Raw genomic sequence first — 18,781 nt, 5'->3', positions numbered from 1 at the left:
CCGGCCGTGGCCGGGCTGCGCCTAACTCCGCGTGGGCGGGCAGGGGGGGATGCCCAAGGGACCGCGGCCGCCGGGCCCTGAAGCCTCCGGGGCCGCGTCCCTGTGAGCGTCGAGCGGGATCTGCGGCGGGGCGCCAAGCGCCGACGGGCCTGGAGCGTCCCGCCCACCCTGGGCTGCGAGGTGGCCCACCACTCCGCCACCCCCGGGTCCCCGAGGCCTCCTGTCGCCTGCCTGGGCGGGCGGCAGGGCCCTGCCGGAGAGGGCTGGCCGCCGGCATGGCGGTAAGGCGCAGGCGCCAGCGAAGCTGGGCCTCAAGAGGCACCGCGCGGGCCCCTCCTGCGTCTACGGCCATACCACCCTGAACGCGCCCGATCTCGTCTGATCTCGGAAGCTAAGCAGGGTCGGGCCTGGTTAGTACTTGGATGGGAGACCGCCTGGGAATACCGGGTGCTGTAGGCTTTTTGCCTCCCGCTCCGCCTTCTCCTTTAGTCGCCCGCCGCCTCCGCCCCCGCCCCCGCCCCCGCCCCCGCCGGGCACCGCTGCAGGCCCCACCTCCTCCGGCCCCTCCCACCACAGCGCGCCAGAGGGGGCGCTCTCCGCCTGCCTGGCCGGCCAGGCGGCCAGAAGGCGGCCCTGGAAGGCAGCCGCATCCCAGCCGCTCCCGGGGTGGCTGGCCTGAACCCAGACTCCGCCTCAGGCCCGGGTGCCGGCCGTGCGGCCCGCGAGCCCCTTGACCTGCACCTGGCCGCCCCCACCAGCGCCCAGCCCCGGCGCAGCCACCTATCTGCCGGTGTGTCTCTCCACAGCTCCCTCCGGAAAAAGCCCCCCCTCCGCCGTTTCGCCACGGCCGGGGGCGGGAGCGGGGGCGGGGGCCGGGGCCGGTGCTCCGGGCCGGCCGGCCACAAGGCGCCGGGTCCTGTGCTCGGCGGGTGGCGTGGGGGCAAGGGTGGCCTTGCTGGGGCTAAGGGGCCGTGCCGACTCAATGGTGGCTCCCAGTGGGTTAAGGGCCGACTGCCGTCGGGCAGGAGGGCCGGCCCGGGCTGCGGCTGGGCTGCGCCTAGCGCCGCGTGGGCGGGCAGAGGGGAGGCCCAAGGGACCGCGGGCCCCGGGCCCTGAAGCCTCCGGGGCCACGTCCCTGTGAGCGACGTGCGGGATCTGGGGCGGGGCGCCAAGCGCCGAACGGTTTGGTGGGTCCCGCCCGCCCTGGGCTGGGAGGTCGCCGAACCCTCCGCCACCCCCCTGGTACCCGAGGCCGCCGTTGCCCTGCCTGGGCGGGCGGCGGGGCCCTGCCGGGGCGGGCTGGCCGCCGGGCTGGCGGGGAGGCGCAAGCGCCAGCGAAGCTGGGCCTCAAGAGGCACTCCGCGGGCCCCTCTTAACGTCTACGGCCATACCACCCTGAACGCGCCCGATCTCGTCTGATCTCGGAAGCTAAGCAGGGTCGGGCCTGGTTAGTACTTGGATGGGAGACCGCCTGGGAATACCGGGTGCTGTAGGCTTTTTGCCTCCCGCTCCGCCTTCTCCTTTAGTCGCCCGCGGCCTAGGCCGAGGCCGAGGCCGAGGCCGAGGCCGCTGCCTCCGCCCCCGCCCCCGCCCCCGCCGGGCAGCGCTGCAGGCCCCACCTCCTCCGGCCCCTCCCACCACAGCGCGCCAGAGGGGGCGCTCCGCGCCGGCCTGGCCGGCCAGGCGGCCAGAAGGCGGCCCTGGAAGGCAGCCGCCACCCCAGCCGCTCCCGTGGTGGCTGGCCCGGACCCAGACTCCGCCGCAGGCCGGGGTGCCGTCCGTGCGGCCCACGAAGCCCTCGACCTGCACTTGGCCGCCCCCACCGGAGCCCAGCCGCGCCGCAGCCCCCTGTCTGCCCGTGTGTCTCTCCACAGCTCCCTCCGGAAAAAGCCCACCCTTTGCCACTTCGCCACGGCCGAGAGTGGGAGCGGGGTCGTGGGCTGGGACCGGTTCGCTGGGCTGGCTAGACACCAGGCGCCGGGAACTTTGCTCGGCAGTTGGCGTGGGGGCAAGGGTGGCGTTGCTGTGTCTAAGGGGCCGTGCCGGCTCAATGGTGGCTCCCAGTGGCTTCGGGCCAACTGCCGTTGGGCAGGCGGGCCGGCCAGGCCGTGGCTGGGCTGCGCCTAGCACTGTGTGGATTGACAGGGTGGGGAATGCACAAGGGACCGAGGGCCACAGGCCCTTAAGCCTCCGGGGCCAAGTCCTGTGAGCGTTGAGCGGCTCTGGGGCGGAGGGCCAAGCGCCTACAGGCCTGGAGGGTCCCGCCTGACCTGAGCTGCGAAGTCGCCCACAACTCCACCACCCCCGGGCCCTCGAGGCCTCCTGTCGCTTGCCTGGGCGGACGGCAGGGCCACGCCGGAGAGGGTTGGCTGCCGGGCTGGCGGTAAGTCGCCAGCACCAGCGAAGCTAAGCCTCAAGAGGCACACCGTGGCCCCCGCTGCATTCTACGGCCACACCTCCCTGAACGCACCACACCTCGTCTGATCTCGGAAGCTAATCAGGGTCTGGCCTGTTTCGTACCTGGATGGGAGACCACATGGGAATACCGAGTGCTGTAGGCTTTTTTGCCTCCCGCTCCGCCTTGACATTTAGTGGCCCGCGGCCGAGGCCGCCTCCGCCCCCGCTGAGCACCGCTGCAGGCCTCACCTCCTCACGTCCCTCCCAACACAGCGCGCCGGAGGGATCGCTCCCCGCCGAGCTGGCTGGACATGCGGCCAGAATGCGGCCCTGGAAGGCAGCCGCCACCCCAGCCGCTCCCGTGGTGGCTGGCCCGGACCCAGACTCCGCCGCAGGCCGGGGTGCCGTCCGTGCGGCCCACGAAGCCCTCGACCTGCACTTGGCCGCCCCCACCGGAGCCCAGCCGCGCCGCAGCCCCCTGTCTGCCCGTGTGTCTCTCCACAGCTCCCTCCGGAAAAAGCCCACCCTTTGCCACTTCGCCACGGCCGAGAGTGGGAGCGGGGTCGTGGGCTGGGACCGGTTCGCTGGGCTGGCTAGACACCAGGCGCTGGGAACTTTGCTCGGCAGTTGGCGTGGGGGCAAGGGTGGCGTTGCTGTGTCTAAGGGGCCGTGCCGGCTCAATGGTGGCTCCCAGTGGCTTCGGGCCAACTGCCGTTGGGCAGGCGCGCCGGCCAGGCCGTGGCTGGGCTGCGCCTAGCACTGTGTGGATTGACAGGGTGGGGAATGCACAAGGGACCGAGGGCCACAGGCCCTTAAGCCTCCGGGGCCAAGTCCTGTGAGCGTTGAGTGGCTCTGGGGCGGAGGGCCAAGCGCCTACAGGCCTGGAGGGTCCCGCCTGACCTGAGCTGCGAAGTCGCCCACAACTCCACCACCCCCGGGCCCTCGAGGCCTCCTGTCGCTTGCCTGGGCGGACGGCAGGGCCGCGCCGAGAGGGTTGGCTGCCGGGCTGGCGGTAAGTCGCCAGCACCAGCGAAGCTAAGCCTCAAGAGGCACACCGTGGCCCCCGCTGCATTCTACGGCCACACCTCCCTGAACGCACCACACCTCGTCTGATCTCGGAAGCTAATCAGGGTCTGGCCTGTTTCGTACCTGGATGGGAGACCACATGGGAATACCGAGTGCTGTAGGCTTTTTTGCCTCCCGCTCCGCCTTGACATTTAGTGGCCCGCGGCCGAGGCCGCCTCCGCCCCCGCTGAGCACCGCTGCAGGCCTCACCTCCTCACGTCCCTCCCAACACAGCGCGCCGGAGGGATCGCTCCCCGCCGAGCTGGCTGGACATGCGGCCAGAATGCGGCCCTGGAAGGCAGCCGCCACCCCAGCCGCTCCCGTGGTGGCTGGCCCGGACCCAGACTCCGCCGCAGGCCGGGGTGCCGTCCGTGCGGCCCGCGAGGCCCTCGACCTGCACTTGGCCGCCCCCACCGGAGCCCAGCCGCGCCGCAGCCCCCTGTCTGCCCGTGTGTCTCTCCACAGCTCCCTCCGGAAAAAGCCCCCCCTCCGCCGTTTCGCCACGGCCGGGGGCGGGAGCGGGGGCGGGGGCCGGGGCCGCTTCTCCGGGCCTGCCGTCCACCAGGGCCGGGGTCCTGTGCTCGGCGGGCGGCGTGGGGGCAAGGGGGGGCCTTGCTGGGGCTAAGGGGCCGTGCCCACTCCATGGTGGCTCCCAGTGGCTTCGGGCCAGCTGCTGCCCGGCCGGAGGGCCGGCCCGGCCGTGGCCGGGCTGCGCCTAACTCCGCGTGGGCGGGCAGGGGGGGATGCCCAAGGGACCGCGGCCGCCGGGCCCTGAAGCCTCCGGGGCCGCGTCCCTGTGAGCGTCGAGCGGGATCTGCGGCGGGGCGCCAAGCGCCGACGGGCCTGGAGCGTCCCGCCCGCCCTGGGCTGCGAGGTGGCCCACCACTCCGCCACCCCCGGGTCCCCGAGGCCTCCTGTCGCCTGCCTGGGCGGGCGGCAGGGCCCTGCCGGAGAGGGCTGGCCGCCGGCATGGCGGAAAGGCGCAGGCGCCAGCGAAGCTGGGCCTCAAGATGCACCGCGCGGGCCCCTCCTGCGTCTACGGCCATACCACCCTGAACGCGCCCGATCTCGTCTGATCTCGGAAGCTAAGCAGGGTCGGGCCTGGTTAGTACTTGGATGGGAGACCGCCTGGGAATACCGGGTGCTGTAGGCTTTTTGCCTCCCGCTCCGCCTTCTCCTTTAGTCGCCCGCCGCCTCCGCCCCCGCCCCCGCCCCCGCCGGGCAGCGCTGCAGGCCCCACCTCCTCCGGCCCCTCCCACCACAGCGCGCCAGAGGGGGCGCTCCGCGCCGGCCTGGCCGGCCAGGCGGCCAGAAGGCGGCCCTGGAAGGCAGCCGCCACCCCAGCCGCTCCCGTGGTGGCTGGCCCGGACCCAGACTCCGCCGCAGGCCGGGGTGCCGTCCGTGCGGCCCACGAAGCCCTCGACCTGCACTTGGCCGCCCCCACCGGAGCCCAGCCGCGCCGCAGCCCCCTGTCTGCCCGTGTGTCTCTCCACAGCTCCCTCCGGAAAAAGCCCACCCTTTGCCACTTCGCCACGGCCGAGAGTGGGAGCGGGGTCGTGGGCTGGGACCGGTTCGCTGGGCTGGCTAGACACCAGGCGCCGGGAACTTTGCTCGGCAGTTGGCGTGGGGGCAAGGGTGGCGTTGCTGTGTCTAAGGGGCCGTGCCGGCTCAATGGTGGCTCCCAGTGGCTTCGGGCCAACTGCCGTTGGGCAGGCGGGCCGGCCAGGCCGTGGCTGGGCTGCGCCTAGCACTGTGTGGATTGACAGGGTGGGGAATGCACAAGGGACCGAGGGCCACAGGCCCTTAAGTCTCCGGGGCCAAGTCCTGTGAGGGTTGAGCGGCTCTGGGGCGGAGGGCCAAGCGCCTACAGGCCTGGAGGGTCCCGCCTGACCTGAGCTGCGAAGTCGCCCACAACTCCACCACCCCCGGGCCCTCGAGGCCTCCTGTCGCTTGCCTGGGCGGACGGCAGGGCCGCGCCGGAGAGGGTTGGCTGCCGGGCTGGCGGTAAGTCGCCAGCACCAGCGAAGCTAAGCCTCAAGAGGCACACCGTGGCCCCCGCTGCATTCTACGGCCACACCTCCCTGAACGCACCACACCTCGTCTGATCTCGGAAGCTAATCAGGGTCTGGCCTGTTTCGTACCTGGATGGGAGACCACATGGGAATACCGAGTGCTGTAGGCTTTTTTGCCTCCCGCTCCGCCTTGACATTTAGTGGCCCGCGGCCGAGGCCGCCTCCGCCCCGCTGAGCACCGCTGCAGGCCTCACCTCCTCACGTCCCTCCCAACACAGCGCGCCGGAGGGATCGCTCCCCGCCGAGCTGGCTGGACATGCGGCCAGAATGCGGCCCTGGAAGGCAGCCGCCACCCCAGCCGCTCCCGTGGTGGCTGGCCCGGACCCAGACTCCGCCGCAGGCCGGGGTACCGTCCGTGCGGCCCACGAAGCCCTCGACCTGCACTTGGCCGCCCCCACCGGAGCCCAGCCGCGCCGCAGCCCCCTGTCTGCCCGTGTGTCTCTCCACAGCTCCCTCCGGAAAAAGCCCCCCCTCCGCCGTTTCGCCACGGCCGGGGGCGGGAGCGGGGGCGGGGGCCGGGGCCGCTTCCCGGGCCTGCCGTCCACCAGGGCTGGGGTCCTGTGCTCGGCGGGCGGCGTGGGGGCAAGGGGGGGCCTTGCTGGGGCTAAGGGGCCGTGCCCACTCCATGGTGGCTCCCAGTGGCTTCGGGCCAGCTGCTGCCCGGCCGGAGGGCCGGCCCGGCCGTGGCCGGGCTGCGCCTAACTCCGCGTGGGCGGGCAGGGGGGGATGCCCAAGGGACCGCGGCCGCCGGGCCCTGAAGCCTCCGGGGCCGCGTCCCTGTGAGCGTCGAGCGGGATCTGCGGCGGGGCGCCAAGCGCCGACGGGCCTGGAGCGTCCCGCCCGCCCTGGGCTGCGAGGTGGCCCACCACTCCGCCACCCCCGGGTCCCCGAGGCCTCCTGTCGCCTGCCTGGGCGGGCGGCAGGGCCCTGCCGGAGAGGGCTGGCCGCCGGCATGGCGGTAAGGCGCAGGCGCCAGCGAAGCTGGGCCTCAAGAGGCACCGCGCGGGCCCCTCCTGCGTCTACGGCCATACCACCCTGAACGCGCCCGATCTCGTCTGATCTCGGAAGCTAAGCAGGGTCGGGCCTGGTTAGTACTTGGATGGGAGACCGCCTGGGAATACCGGGTGCTGTAGGCTTTTTGCCTCCCGCTCCGCCTTCTCCTTTAGTCGCCCGCCGCCTCCGCCCCCGCCCCCGCCCCCGCCCCCGCCGGGCACCGCTGCAGGCCCCACCTCCTCCGGCCCCTCCCACCACAGCGCGCCAGAGGGGGCGCTCTCCGCCTGCCTGGCCGGCCAGGCGGCCAGAAGGCGGCCCTGGAAGGCAGCCGCATCCCAGCCGCTCCCGGGGTGGCTGGCCTGAACCCAGACTCCGCCTCAGGCCCGGGTGCCGGCCGTGCGGCCCGCGAGCCCCTTGACCTGCACCTGGCCGCCCCCACCAGCGCCCAGCCCCGGCGCAGCCACCTATCTGCCGGTGTGTCTCTCCACAGCTCCCTCCGGAAAAAGCCCCCCCTCCGCCGTTTCGCCACGGCCGGGGGCGGGAGCGGGGGCGGGGGCCGGGGCCGGTGCTCCGGGCCGGCCGGCCACAAGGCGCCGGGTCCTGTGCTCGGCGGGTGGCGTGGGGGCAAGGGTGGCCTTGCTGGGGCTAAGGGGCCGTGCCGACTCAATGGTGGCTCCCAGTGGGTTAAGGGCCGACTGCCGTCGGGCAGGAGGGCCGGCCCGGGCTGCGGCTGGGCTGCGCCTAGCGCCGCGTGGGCGGGCAGAGGGGAGGCCCAAGGGACCGCGGGCCCCGGGCCCTGAAGCCTCCGGGGCCACGTCCCTGTGAGCGACGTGCGGGATCTGGGGCGGGGCGCCAAGCGCCGAACGGTTTGGTGGGTCCCGCCCGCCCTGGGCTGGGAGGTCGCCGAACCCTCCGCCACCCCCCTGGTACCCGAGGCCGCCGTTGCCCTGCCTGGGCGGGCGGCGGGGCCCTGCCGGGGCGGGCTGGCCGCCGGGCTGGCGGGGAGGCGCAAGCGCCAGCGAAGCTGGGCCTCAAGAGGCACTCCGCGGGCCCCTCTTAACGTCTACGGCCATACCACCCTGAACGCGCCCGATCTCGTCTGATCTCGGAAGCTAAGCAGGGTCGGGCCTGGTTAGTACTTGGATGGGAGACCGCCTGGGAATACCGGGTGCTGTAGGCTTTTTGCCTCCCGCTCCGCCTTCTCCTTTAGTCGCCCGCGGCCTAGGCCGAGGCCGAGGCCGAGGCCGCTGCCTCCGCCCCCGCCCCCGCCCCCGCCGGGCAGCGCTGCAGGCCCCACCTCCTCCGGCCCCTCCCACCACAGCGCGCCAGAGGGGGCGCTCCGCGCCGGCCTGGCCGGCCAGGCGGCCAGAAGGCGGCCCTGGAAGGCAGCCGCCACCCCAGCCGCTCCCGTGGTGGCTGGCCCGGACCCAGACTCCGCCGCAGGCCGGGGTGCCGTCCGTGCGGCCCACGAAGCCCTCGACCTGCACTTGGCCGCCCCCACCGGAGCCCAGCCGCGCCGCAGCCCCCTGTCTGCCCGTGTGTCTCTCCACAGCTCCCTCCGGAAAAAGCCCACCCTTTGCCACTTCGCCACGGCCGAGAGTGGGAGCGGGGTCGTGGGCTGGGACCGGTTCGCTGGGCTGGCTAGACACCAGGCGCCGGGAACTTTGCTCGGCAGTTGGCGTGGGGGCAAGGGTGGCGTTGCTGTGTCTAAGGGGCCGTGCCGGCTCAATGGTGGCTCCCAGTGGCTTCGGGCCAACTGCCGTTGGGCAGGCGGGCCGGCCAGGCCGTGGCTGGGCTGCGCCTAGCACTGTGTGGATTGACAGGGTGGGGAATGCACAAGGGACCGAGGGCCACAGGCCCTTAAGCCTCCGGGGCCAAGTCCTGTGAGCGTTGAGCGGCTCTGGGGCGGAGGGCCAAGCGCCTACAGGCCTGGAGGGTCCCGCCTGACCTGAGCTGCGAAGTCGCCCACAACTCCACCACCCCCGGGCCCTCGAGGCCTCCTGTCGCTTGCCTGGGCGGACGGCAGGGCCGCGCCGGAGAGGGTTGGCTGCCGGGCTGGCGGTAAGTCGCCAGCACCAGCGAAGCTAAGCCTCAAGAGGCACACCGTGGCCCCCGCTGCATTCTACGGCCACACCTCCCTGAACGCACCACACCTCGTCTGATCTCGGAAGCTAATCAGGGTCTGGCCTGTTTCGTACCTGGATGGGAGACCACATGGGAATACCGAGTGCTGTAGGCTTTTTTGCCTCCCGCTCCGCCTTGACATTTAGTGGCCCGCGGCCGAGGCCGCCTCCGCCCCCGCTGAGCACCGCTGCAGGCCTCACCTCCTCACGTCCCTCCCAACACAGCGCGCCGGAGGGATCGCTCCCCGCCGAGCTGGCTGGACATGCGGCCAGAATGCGGCCCTGGAAGGCAGCCGCCACCCCAGCCGCTCCCGTGGTGGCTGGCCCGGACCCAGACTCCGCCGCAGGCCGGGGTACCGTCCGTGCGGCCCACGAGGCCCTCGACCTGCACTTGGCCGCCCCCACCGGAGCCCAGCCGCGCCGCAGCCCCCTGTCTGCCCGTGTGTCTCTCCACAGCTCCCTCCGGAAAAAGCCCCCCCTCCGCCGTTTCGCCACGGCCGGGGGCGGGAGCGGGGGCGGGGGCCGGGGCCGCTTCTCCGGGCCTGCCGTCCACCAGGGCCGGGGTCCTGTGCTCGGCGGGCGGCGTGGGGGCAAGGGGGGGCCTTGCTGGGGCTAAGGGGCCGTGCCCACTCCATGGTGGCTCCCAGTGGCTTCGGGCCAGCTGCTGCCCGGCCGGAGGGCCGGCCCGGCCGTGGCCGGGCTGCGCCTAACTCCGCGTGGGCGGGCAGGGGGGGATGCCCAAGGGACCGCGGCCGCCGGGCCCTGAAGCCTCCGGGGCCGCGTCCCTGTGAGCGTCGAGCGGGATCTGCGGCGGGGCGCCAAGCGCCGACGGGCCTGGAGCGTCCCGCCCACCCTGGGCTGCGAGGTGGCCCACCACTCCGCCACCCCCGGGTCCCCGAGGCCTCCTGTCGCCTGCCTGGGCGGGCGGCAGGGCCCTGCCGGAGAGGGCTGGCCGCCGGCATGGCGGTAAGGCGCAGGCGCCAGCGAAGCTGGGCCTCAAGAGGCACCGCGCGGGCCCCTCCTGCGTCTACGGCCATACCACCCTGAACGCGCCCGATCTCGTCTGATCTCGGAAGCTAAGCAGGGTCGGGCCTGGTTAGTACTTGGATGGGAGACCGCCTGGGAATACCGGGTGCTGTAGGCTTTTTGCCTCCCGCTCCGCCTTCTCCTTTAGTCGCCCGCCGCCTCCGCCCCCGCCCCCGCCCCCGCCCCCGCCGGGCACCGCTGCAGGCCCCACCTCCTCCGGCCCCTCCCACCACAGCGCGCCAGAGGGGGCGCTCTCCGCCTGCCTGGCCGGCCAGGCGGCCAGAAGGCGGCCCTGGAAGGCAGCCGCATCCCAGCCGCTCCCGGGGTGGCTGGCCTGAACCCAGACTCCGCCTCAGGCCCGGGTGCCGGCCGTGCGGCCCGCGAGCCCCTTGACCTGCACCTGGCCGCCCCCACCAGCGCCCAGCCCCGGCGCAGCCACCTATCTGCCGGTGTGTCTCTCCACAGCTCCCTCCGGAAAAAGCCCCCCCTCCGCCGTTTCGCCACGGCCGGGGGCGGGAGCGGGGGCGGGGGCCGGGGCCGGTGCTCCGGGCCGGCCGGCCACAAGGCGCCGGGTCCTGTGCTCGGCGGGTGGCGTGGGGGCAAGGGTGGCCTTGCTGGGGCTAAGGGGCCGTGCCGACTCAATGGTGGCTCCCAGTGGGTTAAGGGCCGACTGCCGTCGGGCAGGAGGGCCGGCCCGGGCTGCGGCTGGGCTGCGCCTAGCGCCGCGTGGGCGGGCAGAGGGGAGGCCCAAGGGACCGCGGGCCCCGGGCCCTGAAGCCTCCGGGGCCACGTCCCTGTGAGCGACGTGCGGGATCTGGGGCGGGGCGCCAAGCGCCGAACGGTTTGGTGGGTCCCGCCCGCCCTGGGCTGGGAGGTCGCCGAACCCTCCGCCACCCCCCTGGTACCCGAGGCCGCCGTTGCCCTGCCTGGGCGGGCGGCGGGGCCCTGCCGGGGCGGGCTGGCCGCCGGGCTGGCGGGGAGGCGCAAGCGCCAGCGAAGCTGGGCCTCAAGAGGCACTCCGCGGGCCCCTCTTAACGTCTACGGCCATACCACCCTGAACGCGCCCGATCTCGTCTGATCTCGGAAGCTAAGCAGGGTCGGGCCTGGTTAGTACTTGGATGGGAGACCGCCTGGGAATACCGGGTGCTGTAGGCTTTTTGCCTCCCGCTCCGCCTTCTCCTTTAGTCGCCCGCGGCCTAGGCCGAGGCCGAGGCCGAGGCCGAGGCCGCTGCCTCCGCCCCCGCCCCCGCCCCCGCCGGGCAGCGCTGCAGGCCCCACCTCCTCCGGCCCCTCCCACCACAGCGCGCCAGAGGGGGCGCTCCGCGCCGGCCTGGCCGGCCAGGCGGCCAGAAGGCGGCCCTGGAAGGCAGCCGCCACCCCAGCCGCTCCCGTGGTGGCTGGCCCGGACCCAGACTCCGCCGCAGGCCGGGGTGCCGTCCGTGCGGCCCACGAAGCCCTCGACCTGCACTTGGCCGCCCCCACCGGAGCCCAGCCGCGCCGCAGCCCCCTGTCTGCCCGTGTGTCTCTCCACAGCTCCCTCCGGAAAAAGCCCACCCTTTGCCACTTCGCCACGGCCGAGAGTGGGAGCGGGGTCGTGGGCTGGGACCGGTTCGCTGGGCTGGCTAGACACCAGGCGCCGGGAACTTTGCTCGGCAGTTGGCGTGGGGGCAAGGGTGGCGTTGCTGTGTCTAAGGGGCCGTGCCGGCTCAATGGTGGCTCCCAGTGGCTTCGGGCCAACTGCCGTTGGGCAGGCGGGCCGGCCAGGCCGTGGCTGGGCTGCGCCTAGCACTGTGTGGATTGACAGGGTGGGGAATGCACAAGGGACCGAGGGCCACAGGCCCTTAAGCCTCCGGGGCCAAGTCCTGTGAGCGTTGAGCGGCTCTGGGGCGGAGGGCCAAGCGCCTACAGGCCTGGAGGGTCCCGCCTGACCTGAGCTGCGAAGTCGCCCACAACTCCACCACCCCCGGGCCCTCGAGGCCTCCTGTCGCTTGCCTGGGCGGACGGCAGGGCCACGCCGGAGAGGGTTGGCTGCCGGGCTGGCGGTAAGTCGCCAGCACCAGCGAAGCTAAGCCTCAAGAGGCACACCGTGGCCCCCGCTGCATTCTACGGCCACACCTCCCTGAACGCACCACACCTCGTCTGATCTCGGAAGCTAATCAGGGTCTGGCCTGTTTCGTACCTGGATGGGAGACCACATGGGAATACCGAGTGCTGTAGGCTTTTTTGCCTCCCGCTCCGCCTTGACATTTAGTGGCCCGCGGCCGAGGCCGCCTCCGCCCCCGCTGAGCACCGCTGCAGGCCTCACCTCCTCACGTCCCTCCCAACACAGCGCGCCGGAGGGATCGCTCCCCGCCGAGCTGGCTGGACATGCGGCCAGAATGCGGCCCTGGAAGGCAGCCGCCACCCCAGCCGCTCCCGTGGTGGCTGGCCCGGACCCAGACTCCGCCGCAGGCCGGGGTGCCGTCCGTGCGGCCCACGAAGCCCTCGACCTGCACTTGGCCGCCCCCACCGGAGCCCAGCCGCGCCGCAGCCCCCTGTCTGCCCGTGTGTCTCTCCACAGCTCCCTCCGGAAAAAGCCCACCCTTTGCCACTTCGCCACGGCCGAGAGTGGGAGCGGGGTCGTGGGCTGGGACCGGTTCGCTGGGCTGGCTAGACACCAGGCGCCGGGAACTTTGCTCGGCAGTTGGCGTGGGGGCAAGGGTGGCGTTGCTGTGTCTAAGGGGCCGTGCCGGCTCAATGGTGGCTCCCAGTGGCTTCGGGCCAACTGCCGTTGGGCAGGCGCGCCGGCCAGGCCGTGGCTGGGCTGCGCCTAGCACTGTGTGGATTGACAGGGTGGGGAATGCACAAGGGACCGAGGGCCACAGGCCCTTAAGCCTCCGGGGCCAAGTCCTGTGAGCGTTGAGTGGCTCTGGGGCGGAGGGCCAAGCGCCTACAGGCCTGGAGGGTCCCGCCTGACCTGAGCTGCGAAGTCGCCCACAACTCCACCACCCCCGGGCCCTCGAGGCCTCCTGTCGCTTGCCTGGGCGGACGGCAGGGCCGCGCCGGAGAGGGTTGGCTGCCGGGCTGGCGGTAAGTCGCCAGCACCAGCGAAGCTAAGCCTCAAGAGGCACACCGTGGCCCCCGCTGCATTCTACGGCCACACCTCCCTGAACGCACCACACCTCGTCTGATCTCGGAAGCTAATCAGGGTCTGGCCTGTTTCGTACCTGGATGGGAGACCACATGGGAATACCGAGTGCTGTAGGCTTTTTTGCCTCCCGCTCCGCCTTGACATTTAGTGGCCCGCGGCCGAGGCCGCCTCCGCCCCCGCTGAGCACCGCTGCAGGCCTCACCTCCTCACGTCCCTCCCAACACAGCGCGCCGGAGGGATCGCTCCCCGCCGAGCTGGCTGGACATGCGGCCAGAATGCGGCCCTGGAAGGCAGCCGCCACCCCAGCCGCTCCCGTGGTGGCTGGCCCGGACCCAGACTCCGCCGCAGGCCGGGGTGCCGTCCGTGCGGCCCGCGAGGCCCTCGACCTGCACTTGGCCGCCCCCACCGGAGCCCAGCCGCGCCGCAGCCCCCTGTCTGCCCGTGTGTCTCTCCACAGCTCCCTCCGGAAAAAGCCCCCCCTCCGCCGTTTCGCCACGGCCGGGGGCGGGAGCGGGGGCGGGGGCCGGGGCCGCTTCTCCGGGCCTGCCGTCCACCAGGGCCGGGGTCCTGTGCTCGGCGGGCGGCGTGGGGGCAAGGGGGGGCCTTGCTGGGGCTAAGGGGCCGTGCCCACTCCATGGTGGCTCCCAGTGGCTTCGGGCCAGCTGCTGCCCGGCCGGAGGGCCGGCCCGGCCGTGGCCGGGCTGCGCCTAACTCCGCGTGGGCGGGCAGGGGGGGATGCCCAAGGGACCGCGGCCGCCGGGCCCTGAAGCCTCCGGGGCCGCGTCCCTGTGAGCGTCGAGCGGGATCTGCGGCGGGGCGCCAAGCGCCGACGGGCCTGGAGCGTCCCGCCCGCCCTGGGCTGCGAGGTGGCCCACCACTCCGCCACCCCCGGGTCCCCGAGGCCTCCTGTCGCCTGCCTGGGCGGGCGGCAGGGCCCTGCCGGAGAGGGCTGGCCGCCGGCATGGCGGAAAGGCGCAGGCGCCAGCGAAGCTGGGCCTCAAGATGCACCGCGCGGGCCCCTCCTGCGTCTACGGCGATACCACCCTGAACGCGCCCGATCTCGTCTGATCTCGGAAGCTAAGCAGGGTCGGGCCTGGTTAGTACTTGGATGGGAGACCGCCTGGGAATACCGGGTGCTGTAGGCTTTTTGCCTCCCGCTCCGCCTTCTCCTTTAGTCGCCCGCCGCCTCCGCCCCCGCCCCCGCCCCCGCCGGGCAGCGCTGCAGGCCCCACCTCCTCCGGCCCCTCCCACCACAGCGCGCCAGAGGGGGCGCTCCGCGCCGGCCTGGCCGGCCAGGCGGCCAGAAGGCGGCCCTGGAAGGCAGCCGCCACCCCAGCCGCTCCCGTGGTGGCTGGCCCGGACCCAGACTCCGCCGCAGGCCGGGGTGCCGTCCGTGCGGCCCACGAAGCCCTCGACCTGCACTTGGCCGCCCCCACCGGAGCCCAGCCGCGCCGCAGCCCCCTGTCTGCCCGTGTGTCTCTCCACAGCTCCCTCCGGAAAAAGCCCACCCTTTGCCACTTCGCCACGGCCGAGAGTGGGAGCGGGGTCGTGGGCTGGGACCGGTTCGCTGGGCTGGCTAGACACCAGGCGCCGGGAACTTTGCTCGGCAGTTGGCGTGGGGGCAAGGGTGGCGTTGCTGTGTCTAAGGGGCCGTGCCGGCTCAATGGTGGCTCCCAGTGGCTTCGGGCCAACTGCCGTTGGGCAGGCGGGCCGGCCAGGCCGTGGCTGGGCTGCGCCTAGCACTGTGTGGATTGACAGGGTGGGGAATGCACAAGGGACCGAGGGCCACAGGCCCTTAAGTCTCCGGGGCCAAGTCCTGTGAGGGTTGAGCGGCTCTGGGGCGGAGGGCCAAGCGCCTACAGGCCTGGAGGGTCCCGCCTGACCTGAGCTGCGAAGTCGCCCACAACTCCACCACCCCCGGGCCCTCGAGGCCTCCTGTCGCTTGCCTGGGCGGACGGCAGGGCCGCGCCGGAGAGGGTTGGCTGCCGGGCTGGCGGTAAGTCGCCAGCACCAGCGAAGCTAAGCCTCAAGAGGCACACCGTGGCCCCCGCTGCATTCTACGGCCACACCTCCCTGAACGCACCACACCTCGTCTGATCTCGGAAGCTAATCAGGGTCTGGCCTGTTTCGTACCTGGATGGGAGACCACATGGGAATACCGAGTGCTGTAGGCTTTTTTGCCTCCCGCTCCGCCTTGACATTTAGTGGCCCGCGGCCGAGGCCGCCTCCGCCCCGCTGAGCACCGCTGCAGGCCTCACCTCCTCACGTCCCTCCCAACACAGCGCGCCGGAGGGATCGCTCCCCGCCGAGCTGGCTGGACATGCGGCCAGAATGCGGCCCTGGAAGGCAGCCGCCACCCCAGCCGCTCCCGTGGTGGCTGGCCCGGACCCAGACTCCGCCGCAGGCCGGGGTACCGTCCGTGCGGCCCACGAAGCCCTCGACCTGCACTTGGCCGCCCCCACCGGAGCCCAGCCGCGCCGCAGCCCCCTGTCTGCCCGTGTGTCTCTCCACAGCTCCCTCCGGAAAAAGCCCCCCCTCCGCCGTTTCGCCACGGCCGGGGGCGGGAGCGGGGGCGGGGGCCGGGGCCGCTTCCCGGGCCTGCCGTCCACCAGGGCTGGGGTCCTGTGCTCGGCGGGCGGCGTGGGGGCAAGGGGGGGCCTTGCTGGGGCTAAGGGGCCGTGCCCACTCCATGGTGGCTCCCAGTGGCTTCGGGCCAGCTGCTGCCCGGCCGGAGGGCCGGCCCGGCCGTGGCCGGGCTGCGCCTAACTCCGCGTGGGCGGGCAGGGGGGGATGCCCAAGGGACCGCGGCCGCCGGGCCCTGAAGCCTCCGGGGCCGCGTCCCTGTGAGCGTCGAGCGGGATCTGCGGCGGGGCGCCAAGCGCCGACGGGCCTGGAGCGTCCCGCCCGCCCTGGGCTGCGAGGTGGCCCACCACTCCGCCACCCCCGGGTCCCCGAGGCCTCCTGTCGCCTGCCTGGGCGGGCGGCAGGGCCCTGCCGGAGAGGGCTGGCCGCCGGCATGGCGGTAAGGCGCAGGCGCCAGCGAAGCTGGGCCTCAAGAGGCACCGCGCGGGCCCCTCCTGCGTCTACGGCCATACCACCCTGAACGCGCCCGATCTCGTCTGATCTCGGAAGCTAAGCAGGGTCGGGCCTGGTTAGTACTTGGATGGGAGACCGCCTGGGAATACCGGGTGCTGTAGGCTTTTTGCCTCCCGCTCCGCCTTCTCCTTTAGTCGCCCGCCGCCTCCGCCCCCGCCCCCGCCCCCGCCCCCGCCGGGCACCGCTGCAGGCCCCACCTCCTCCGGCCCCTCCCACCACAGCGCGCCAGAGGGGGCGCTCTCCGCCTGCCTGGCCGGCCAGGCGGCCAGAAGGCGGCCCTGGAAGGCAGCCGCATCCCAGCCGCTCCCGGGGTGGCTGGCCTGAACCCAGACTCCGCCTCAGGCCCGGGTGCCGGCCGTGCGGCCCGCGAGCCCCTTGACCTGCACCTGGCCGCCCCCACCAGCGCCCAGCCCCGGCGCAGCCACCTATCTGCCGGTGTGTCTCTCCACAGCTCCCTCCGGAAAAAGCCCCCCCTCCGCCGTTTCGCCACGGCCGGGGGCGGGAGCGGGGGCGGGGGCCGGGGCCGGTGCTCCGGGCCGGCCGGCCACAAGGCGCCGGGTCCTGTGCTCGGCGGGTGGCGTGGGGGCAAGGGTGGCCTTGCTGGGGCTAAGGGGCCGTGCCGACTCAATGGTGGCTCCCAGTGGGTTAAGGGCCGACTGCCGTCGGGCAGGAGGGCCGGCCCGGGCTGCGGCTGGGCTGCGCCTAGCGCCGCGTGGGCGGGCAGAGGGGAGGCCCAAGGGACCGCGGGCCCCGGGCCCTGAAGCCTCCGGGGCCACGTCCCTGTGAGCGACGTGCGGGATCTGGGGCGGGGCGCCAAGCGCCGAACGGTTTGGTGGGTCCCGCCCGCCCTGGGCTGGGAGGTCGCCGAACCCTCCGCCACCCCCCTGGTACCCGAGGCCGCCGTTGCCCTGCCTGGGCGGGCGGCGGGGCCCTGCCGGGGCGGGCTGGCCGCCGGGCTGGCGGGGAGGCGCAAGCGCCAGCGAAGCTGGGCCTCAAGAGGCACTCCGCGGGCCCCTCTTAACGTCTACGGCCATACCACCCTGAACGCGCCCGATCTCGTCTGATCTCGGAAGCTAAGCAGGGTCGGGCCTGGTTAGTACTTGGATGGGAGACCGCCTGGGAATACCGGGTGCTGTAGGCTTTTTGCCTCCCGCTCCGCCTTCTCCTTTAGTCGCCCGCGGCCTAGGCCGAGGCCGAGGCCGAGGCCGAGGCCGCTGCCTCCGCCCCCGCCCCCGCCCCCGCCGGGCAGCGCTGCAGGCCCCACCTCCTCCGGCCCCTCCCACCACAGCGCGCCAGAGGGGGCGCTCCGCGCCGGCCTGGCCGGCCAGGCGGCCAGAAGGCGGCCCTGGAAGGCAGCCGCCACCCCAGCCGCTCCCGTGGTGGCTGGCCCGGACCCAGACTCCGCCGCAGGCCGGGGTGCCGTCCGTGCGGCCCACGAAGCCCTCGACCTGCACTTGGCCGCCCCCACCGGAGCCCAGCCGCGCCGCAGCCCCCTGTCTGCCCGTGTGTCTCTCCACAGCTCCCTCCGGAAAAAGCCCACCCTTTGCCACTTCGCCACGGCCGAGAGTGGGAGCGGGGTCGTGGGCTGGGACCGGTTCGCTGGGCTGGCTAGACACCAGGCGCCGGGAACTTTGCTCGGCAGTTGGCGTGGGGGCAAGGGTGGCGTTGCTGTGTCTAAGGGGCCGTGCCGGCTCAATGGTGGCTCCCAGTGGCTTCGGGCCAACTGCCGTTGGGCAGGCGGGCCGGCCAGGCCGTGGCTGGGCTGCGCCTAGCACTGTGTGGATTGACAGGGTGGGGAATGCACAAGGGACCGAGGGCCACAGGCCCTTAAGCCTCCGGGGCCAAGTCCTGTGAGCGTTGAGCGGCTCTGGGGCGGAGGGCCAAGCGCCTACAGGCCTGGAGGGTCCCGCCTGACCTGAGCTGCGAAGTCGCCCACAACTCCACCACCCCCGGGCCCTCGAGGCCTCCTGTCGCTTGCCTGGGCGGACGGCAGGGCCGCGCCGGAGAGGGTTGGCTGCCGGGCTGGCGGTAAGTCGCCAGCACCAGCGAAGCTAAGCCTCAAGAGGCACACCGTGGCCCCCGCTGCATTCTACGGCCACACCTCCCTGAACGCACCACACCTCGTCTGATCTCGGAAGCTAATCAGGGTCTGGCCTGTTTCGTACCTGGATGGGAGACCACATGGGAATACCGAGTGCTGTAGGCTTTTTTGCCTCCCGCTCCGCCTTGACATTTAGTGGCCCGCGGCCGAGGCCGCCTCCGCCCCCGCTGAGCACCGCTGCAGGCCTCACCTCCTCACGTCCCTCCCAACACAGCGCGCCGGAGGGATCGCTCCCCGCCGAGCTGGCTGGACATGCGGCCAGAATGCGGCCCTGGAAGGCAGCCGCCACCCCAGCCGCTCCCGTGGTGGCTGGCCCGGACCCAGACTCCGCCGCAGGCCGGGGTGCCGTCCGTGCGGCCCGCGAGGCCCTCGACCTGCACTTGGCCGCCCCCACCGGAGCCCAGCCGCGCCGCAGCCCCCTGTCTGCCCGTGTGTCTCTCCACAGCTCCCTCCGGAAAAAGCCCCCCCCTCCGCCGTTTCGCCACGGCCGGGGGCGGGAGCGGGGGCGGGGGCCGGGGCCGCTTCTCCGGGCCTGCCGGCCACCAGGGCCGGGGTCCTGTGCTCGGCGGGCGGCGTGGGGGCAAGGGGGGGCCTTGCTGGGGCTAAGGGGCCGTGCCCACTCCATGGTGGCTCCCAGTGGCTTCGGGCCAGCTGCTGCCCGGCCGGAGGGCCGGCCCGGCCGTGGCCGGGCTGCGCCTAACTCCGCGTGGGCGGGCAGGGGGGGATGCCCAAGGGACCGCGGCCGCCGGGCCCTGAAGCCTCCGGGGCCGCGTCCCTG

General features: G+C 73.5%; 10 non-coding genes and 8 pseudogenes across 10 annotated transcripts; all 18 read left to right on the top strand.

The window, feature by feature from the left end:
- Positions 1-340: 340 nt before the first annotated feature.
- On the top strand, positions 341-459 carry LOC133101930 (5S ribosomal RNA). Its single transcript, XR_009702794.1, has one exon. It is a non-coding gene; the product is annotated as a 5S ribosomal RNA (ribosomal RNA).
- A 918-nt stretch (positions 460-1,377) lies between these two features.
- On the top strand, positions 1,378-1,496 carry LOC133101837 (5S ribosomal RNA). Its single transcript, XR_009702732.1, has one exon. It is a non-coding gene; the product is annotated as a 5S ribosomal RNA (ribosomal RNA).
- Positions 1,497-2,442: 946 nt separating this feature from the next.
- Positions 2,443-2,561, top strand: LOC133074989 (5S ribosomal RNA; annotated as a pseudogene).
- Positions 2,562-3,468: 907 nt separating this feature from the next.
- Positions 3,469-3,587, top strand: LOC133074985 (5S ribosomal RNA; annotated as a pseudogene).
- A 909-nt stretch (positions 3,588-4,496) lies between these two features.
- LOC133101752 (5S ribosomal RNA) lies at positions 4,497-4,615 on the top strand. The gene has a single exon (XR_009702683.1). It is a non-coding gene; the product is annotated as a 5S ribosomal RNA (ribosomal RNA).
- Positions 4,616-5,525: 910 nt separating this feature from the next.
- Positions 5,526-5,644, top strand: LOC133074979 (5S ribosomal RNA; annotated as a pseudogene).
- Positions 5,645-6,551: 907 nt separating this feature from the next.
- On the top strand, positions 6,552-6,670 carry LOC133101670 (5S ribosomal RNA). The gene has a single exon (XR_009702672.1). It is a non-coding gene; the product is annotated as a 5S ribosomal RNA (ribosomal RNA).
- A 918-nt stretch (positions 6,671-7,588) lies between these two features.
- LOC133081161 (5S ribosomal RNA) lies at positions 7,589-7,707 on the top strand. The gene has a single exon (XR_009698748.1). It is a non-coding gene; the product is annotated as a 5S ribosomal RNA (ribosomal RNA).
- A 940-nt stretch (positions 7,708-8,647) lies between these two features.
- On the top strand, positions 8,648-8,766 carry LOC133074968 (5S ribosomal RNA; annotated as a pseudogene).
- A 909-nt stretch (positions 8,767-9,675) lies between these two features.
- Positions 9,676-9,794, top strand: LOC133081065 (5S ribosomal RNA). The gene has a single exon (XR_009698733.1). It is a non-coding gene; the product is annotated as a 5S ribosomal RNA (ribosomal RNA).
- Positions 9,795-10,712: 918 nt separating this feature from the next.
- On the top strand, positions 10,713-10,831 carry LOC133080960 (5S ribosomal RNA). Its single transcript, XR_009698645.1, has one exon. It is a non-coding gene; the product is annotated as a 5S ribosomal RNA (ribosomal RNA).
- A 946-nt stretch (positions 10,832-11,777) lies between these two features.
- LOC133074964 (5S ribosomal RNA) lies at positions 11,778-11,896 on the top strand (annotated as a pseudogene).
- A 908-nt stretch (positions 11,897-12,804) lies between these two features.
- Positions 12,805-12,923, top strand: LOC133074958 (5S ribosomal RNA; annotated as a pseudogene).
- Positions 12,924-13,832: 909 nt separating this feature from the next.
- Positions 13,833-13,951, top strand: LOC133104248 (5S ribosomal RNA). Its single transcript, XR_009703504.1, has one exon. It is a non-coding gene; the product is annotated as a 5S ribosomal RNA (ribosomal RNA).
- Positions 13,952-14,861: 910 nt separating this feature from the next.
- On the top strand, positions 14,862-14,980 carry LOC133074955 (5S ribosomal RNA; annotated as a pseudogene).
- Positions 14,981-15,887: 907 nt separating this feature from the next.
- LOC133080917 (5S ribosomal RNA) lies at positions 15,888-16,006 on the top strand. Its single transcript, XR_009698632.1, has one exon. It is a non-coding gene; the product is annotated as a 5S ribosomal RNA (ribosomal RNA).
- A 918-nt stretch (positions 16,007-16,924) lies between these two features.
- Positions 16,925-17,043, top strand: LOC133080882 (5S ribosomal RNA). The gene has a single exon (XR_009698621.1). It is a non-coding gene; the product is annotated as a 5S ribosomal RNA (ribosomal RNA).
- A 946-nt stretch (positions 17,044-17,989) lies between these two features.
- On the top strand, positions 17,990-18,108 carry LOC133074953 (5S ribosomal RNA; annotated as a pseudogene).
- The last annotated feature ends 673 nt before the right edge of the window (positions 18,109-18,781 follow it).

The sequence above is a fragment of the Eubalaena glacialis genome, chromosome 1 (genome assembly GCF_028564815.1).
Source record: "Eubalaena glacialis isolate mEubGla1 chromosome 1, mEubGla1.1.hap2.+ XY, whole genome shotgun sequence".
In the NCBI taxonomy this organism is placed as follows: domain Eukaryota; kingdom Metazoa; phylum Chordata; class Mammalia; order Artiodactyla; family Balaenidae; genus Eubalaena; species Eubalaena glacialis.
Note: the sequence above shows the minus strand (reverse complement) of the source record. Positions and strands in the feature narration are given on the sequence as shown.